General features: G+C 40.4%; 2 protein-coding genes across 3 annotated transcripts in view; one reads left to right on the forward strand and one right to left on the reverse strand.

Moving 5' to 3' along the window:
* The window catches only part of ABCC11 (ATP binding cassette subfamily C member 11), a 73,268-nt gene extending 70,081 nt beyond the window's left edge, over positions 1-3,187 (reverse strand). Inside the window, exon 1 of the mRNA XM_008067515.2 lies at positions 3,117-3,187. The gene's annotated coding sequence lies outside the window, so the exon portion shown is untranslated. The remainder of the gene's footprint in view (positions 1-3,116) is intronic.
* The window catches only part of LONP2 (lon peptidase 2, peroxisomal), a 103,179-nt gene that overhangs the window by 485 nt on the left and 96,936 nt on the right, over positions 1-5,758 (forward strand). The window lies entirely within an intron of this gene.

Here is a 5,758-nt window from a genome sequence, read left to right on the forward strand (position 1 = left end):
GGGAGTCTGCCCCCCCGCCGTTAAGGAGATGATTCACGAAGTAGTGCCTGACCCCTGGTGCAAACTACAGTTACCTGCCGCTGTTGATCGTTTGATGTGCATTCTCCCCACCCTCGTCCCCCGCCCCGGCCTTTGGCCTCCTAGGCCATGCTCCTGACTTTCTGGCCCTTCCTCTCTGGAGGATCTCTCTCTCTTCCTCCACCCCTCCTTTCTTCTTCCCATTTTCCCTCCCTTTTCTTCTCCTGTCTCCCTCGGAGACACTAGCCCTTCGGTAACTTGTGGGTGCCTTTCTTGACACTCTCTGCCACCCTCTCCCCCCGCTCCACTCCTCTCATGCTCACATTTCCTCTCATCTCACTTTCTGGATCTTTCTTAGCCTCTCACCTCCACTGCTTCACGAACATCTTAACATTCCGTGGGCCCTGGGCTTCCCACTAACTTGCCCGATACCATGGCTCTCACTGTGCAACTTTGAGTGGGCGCCTTAACCTGCAACCTGTATCTATTTCTTTTTTTTCTCTCTTGTGTGTTATGAGGATTACATTAAATAACGTGTAGTCTGCTTTGCCATGTGTGATGGATAGTCATGTTATCCAGTATTGTCCAGTGCATGTGTCTACAGAGCACCTGAAACATGGCTCACCCAGACTGAGATGCTAGAGTGACCATTTGTCCTGGTTTGCTGAAAGTGTCTTAGTTTTGGCACTGAAATCCTGTGTGTCAAAGCTCCACAGCCCTAGGCAAACAGGGAAGTTGGTCACCCTAGATGTGCTATAAGTCTACAATACACACCAGATTTTGAATAAACTTAGTATGAAAATGTTTTGTTGATTAATTTTATATAGCTTAAGAGTTGAAGTGGCAATATTTTGACTACTTGGGGTTAAATAAAATTTTAAGATTTCACTTGTTTTTACTTTATAATGTGGCTACTAAAATTATATATGTGGGCCGGTCCCAGTAGCTCCTGCCTGTAATTCCAGCACTTTGGGAGGCTGAGGTGGAAGGATCGCCTGAGCCCAAGAGTCCGAAGCTGCAGTGATCCATGATCCTGCCACTGCACTCCAGCCTGAGTGACAGAGCAAGCAAGACCCCATCTCAAAAAATATATACATATAATATGTATATGTGGCTCACATTATAATTTTATTGGAAAATATTGGTAGATAATATATGCTCAACAAGTATCTTCAAATATACCTCCCAAGCCTCTGCCTCCTATCCTTAATTCTACTTGAGGTGTTTTTTTCTATTTAAAGCTCCTCCTTCTCCTGTAGTTATCCCTAGTTTTAAAATTAGGAGTTCCTGACTCTGAATGGATTCCAGGAGGGTTAGAAATGACTTATTTTTTGCTCAAAATCTTGTGACTGTGTACATTTTTTTGAGAAGAGTCCTTAGCTTTCTTTAGATTTTCAAGGGAGACTGATCCCTCCTCCCTCTCTCCCTTAACAAAAGCAAAACAGCGGGTTGAGTTGGCTCAGCCTGTAATCCTAGCTCTTTGGAAGCCAGAGCTTAGAGGATTGCCTGTTCTAGAGGTCTAGGATCCAGCGGTTCTAGACCTGCCTGGGCAACTTGGCGAGGCCTCGTCTCTACAATAAAGTCAAAAAATTAGCCAGGCGTGGTGACACACGCCTGTGCTTCCAGTTGTTTGGAAGACTGAGGTGGAAAGATCGCCTGAGCCCAGCTGGTCGAGGGTGCAGTGGTTGTGAGCATACCACTGCACTCCAGCCTGGGTGACAGAGGCAAAACAAAGCAAAAACAAAAAAACCCCACAACAGTTCAGTATTAGTTACATTTCTCAAGTGTAAAAAATATTTTGACTCTCATCTGATCTGCTGTGGTTATTGCCTGAGTAGAATTGGACACTTTTCAAAGTTTCAGTACTCTTTAATAAGTTGTATTGGATTCCAGTTTCCCAACATGACCCCACTCCTTAATCCTCTGTTTATTGTTCCCATAATTTTCTTACTTCCCTTTTGAGACAAGAGTGCTCATGATTATTAGATTTTTTTCATTTTATTTCTGCTGTGCATATATATTAGTTACCCATGGGCACAATGAGATTTTTTTTTTTTTTTTTGAGTTGGAGTCTCACTCTGTCATCCAGACTGGAGTGCAGTGGCTGCTCCCAGCCATTGCAGCCTCAACCTGCTGGGCTCTGGCGATCCTTACGCCTCAGCCTTCCGAGTAGCTGGAACTACAGGCGCGCACTACCACACCCGGCTCATTTTGATTTATTTAGAGATGAGGTCTCGAACCCGTGGGCTCAGGCAATCCACTCACCTCAGCCTCCCAAAGCACGGAATTACAGGCTGAGCCACCGAGCCCGGCTCACAGTGAGTTTTTAACAGTAAATTTAGTCATATTTTAAGTTTGAGTGACTACTTGGTGTTATTCTGACAAGATTTTGGAGGGTTTTTATTTATTTATTTAAAGTCTTGCTCTGTTGCCCAGGCTGGAGTACAGTGGTGCAATTATAGCTTACTGCAGCCTCAGACTCCTGGGGTCAAGTGATCCTCCTGCCTGAGCCTCCCAAGTAGCTGGAACTACAGGTACAGGCACATGCCACAGCACCTGCCAGCTCCAAAACAACAATAACTAAATTCTTTTACCTAGAAGTAATCACTACTAATTAGATAACACGTAATCTGATCTTCGGTGTTCATATTGTTACCTTTGTTTTAAATGAGTAGCAATGGTAACATTATAATCATTTAAATTAGAAAACATACATTGAAAATAGCTCATAGATTTCTAGCAATCCAAAGACCCATCGGACCATCTAGTTATCGTAGAAATACATTTGCTACTTAAAAGGGCTGGTGGAAAGATAGCACCACAATCCTTGGTAATAGATTCCAATGTCTTTTTTCTCTAATATGGAATCTAAAACACTCTACTTTAAAAAAAAAATTAATAATACAAATGCAAGTTATCCGTAGCATGTCTGTTTCCATACACAAGTCTTTCATTCCCCAGTTACCTGCTTTTCCAGATGGTGGTTGTGCCCCAGAGGGAAGAAGAAGGCTCTGCTCCTGATTCTTGTTTCCTTCACACTATCCAGGCAATGCTGGCCCGCAGTCTTCAAAGAGCAACAGGGCCAGATATACACCTACCTGAGCCACTTCCTTTGCTGTTTTGAGCAGCACAGTCCCTTTCTGCGTGAAGTGTGCAGGTGTTTAGTCTGAAGAGCCTAGCTAAAGGAGGAGCTTTGGATTTGCCCCGCAGCATAGAACCTGGTTCACATGCCCCCTCCGGGCACCCTACGTTTCTTTGCTCAGTTGAACTATTTTTGCTCCTGAGTGACCCCTTGTTTTCTTAGCGAAAATGGATTAGCAATATGTCCTTCTGTGCATTTCAAGCCAGTCATCCAGTCTTCTTTGACTTTACATTCTTCATGGTTCATGGCTTCATGTCCTCCTAGTGCTACTTTCTCAGTCCCTCTCTGTTGGCTTTCTGCTTCGTCTGTGAGATCCCAAAAAAGTTTCATTAGCATTTGTCTAGCAAAATATTCATATTTTATATATAGCAGATGTACAGTGTTATTTTGATCAATTCTTTGTCCGTGTATTACTTCTGTTTGCATTTATTAGAATTCTTAGACATTTGAGAAATATTACCTGATAATGGTAAACATTTAAAATTTTGCCTTTTATATTAGCAATTGTATAATGGATAGCTCCATGCTGATTTTCCTAAATCTTCATTTACTCTTCTTAAGAAAGGTCTTTTTAAAAGTGACTTTTCTTAAATTCAGAAATGAAGTTTTGGGAAGGATGAGAATTTTAAAAATCCTGTAGCAACAGAAGCCTCTTCTGTGATAGACCTTGGGTTATCCTAATAGATTTCTGCTTTCTTTCTAGAGTATTCTTAATCATGATGATGCTTTTTGCTGAAAATCATCAAATATTCAAGATAAGTAGGGTGACACCAGACAAAACTAAAAAGATGTTTCAGTGGTTCTGTCCCAGAAATGCATACCTTTCTTTTGTTTCCAGAACTTTTGTAGAAGTGCTTTTCATTATGTCATTTAGATATAAACATATATTAAATAATAGCCATGCTTTCCAGTATCACAGCTATTTAGAAGCTATTAACAAATATTTATTTTTATAATCCTTATAGGTACAAATTTTTATTATCTCTTGTGGTGGGAAAAGAGTAAAATTTGTCTTAAAACTGAATTCAGGAACCCTGTATTTATTACATTTTTTTGTAATTGTGTATAACTAACATTTTTTTACCTTTTTGAATCTCAGTTACTCACTTGTGATAAGGAGATAGTGCTACCTTTCTCATAAGGACCAAAAGGAGGTATACAATGAAATAATACTCATGAAAGCCTTTTGTAACGCAAAGCATTCAATATGCTAGTGTCATTATTATTCTCCAAATGGTTTGTTTAAAATGTAGATTTCACAAGCAGGTGGAGGAGAGGAGTTGGGAGGCCCCATATTCTTCCAATATGGGCTGAACAAAACTGGCATCATTACAGGAAGGACTTGGAAGATTGAGGATTCCAAGAAAAATGGAGGGCTTTAAGTGAAAACAAAACAAAAAAAAGTGCTAGGCGTATGTATAGGCTGGAATTTAGATATTTATATAATATCCTCATCTTGGAAAACAGCTTTCTCCAGTAGTACAACTTTTAAATTTCCCCACCACTACAGTTGATCGTTCTCAAATACTTTTGGAACTCTTAATTATTTAGGTCAGTTTCCAAATTGCACAAATCATACCCATTGTAGTCAGATCTTGTTTGAATTAAAATATTCATTTTATTTACAAACTTTGAAGGTAGATTCCAGTTAGGAGTTTAAAAAGTTATTTGAACTGAAAGCACATCACAGTAAGTAGGGTGCTGATTTGAAAAACTACTACCGCCGGGCTCGGTGGCTCAGCCTGTAATCCCACGCCTTGGGAGGCTGAGGTGAGTGGATTGCCTGAGCCTGCGGGTTCGAGACCTGCCTGGGCAACTTGGTGAGACCTCATTTCTACAATAAATCAAAAAATTAGCCGGGTGTGGTAGTGCGTACCTGTAGTTCCAGCTACTTGGAAGGCTGAGGGGGAAGGATCACCGGAGCCCAGCAGGCCGAGGCTGCGGTGGCTGGGAGCGGCCACTGCACTCCAGTCTGGGCGACAGAGTGAGACTCCAACTCAAAAAAAAAAAAAGAAAAACTACTACCTGAAGGAAAAGACGCCATTCATTAGGATGTATAAATTTGGATCCGTTGCAAAATCAAGATTTTGCTTTTTGATCATGCCTAATAATGTGCATATTATAATAAAAGAGCCAGACTATTTGGAAAGATGAGTGCGTTGATACAGAGCCTTTTGTGTATCATAGAGGTATTGGATTATGTAAACATTTTATTTATGTATTTTTATATATAAAGCCTAGAGCCCAATTATACAACATATCCTTTTCATAGTGCTTTTTACCCAAAATATCTCTCACCAGGTACTAGCCATCTATAATTTCACAGATCATATTTTTCTTTAAAAGGGCCACATTCTAGTCTTCAACTGTAAGTGATTTCAGGTACAAACCAATTAACATGTTTAAAACCTTTATATGTTTTGTCTCATTAGGAGGAGAGGCATAGCATAAATCCAGTTTAATCTCTTTTCAGTTTGGAACACCTTCCTTCAGCAGTTAGCAAAAACATTTTATTTGCTTTGTAAGAAAACTCATTTTTAATATCACCTTTTATCAGTAACATAGCCCAAGTAATTTAATTATCTCCTAATCTGGTGG

This window comes from Carlito syrichta, unplaced genomic scaffold (genome assembly GCF_000164805.1).
Source record: "Carlito syrichta isolate Samal-C Ts95f unplaced genomic scaffold, Tarsius_syrichta-2.0.1 Scaffold309650, whole genome shotgun sequence".
In the NCBI taxonomy this organism is placed as follows: Eukaryota; Metazoa; Chordata; class Mammalia; order Primates; family Tarsiidae; genus Carlito; species Carlito syrichta.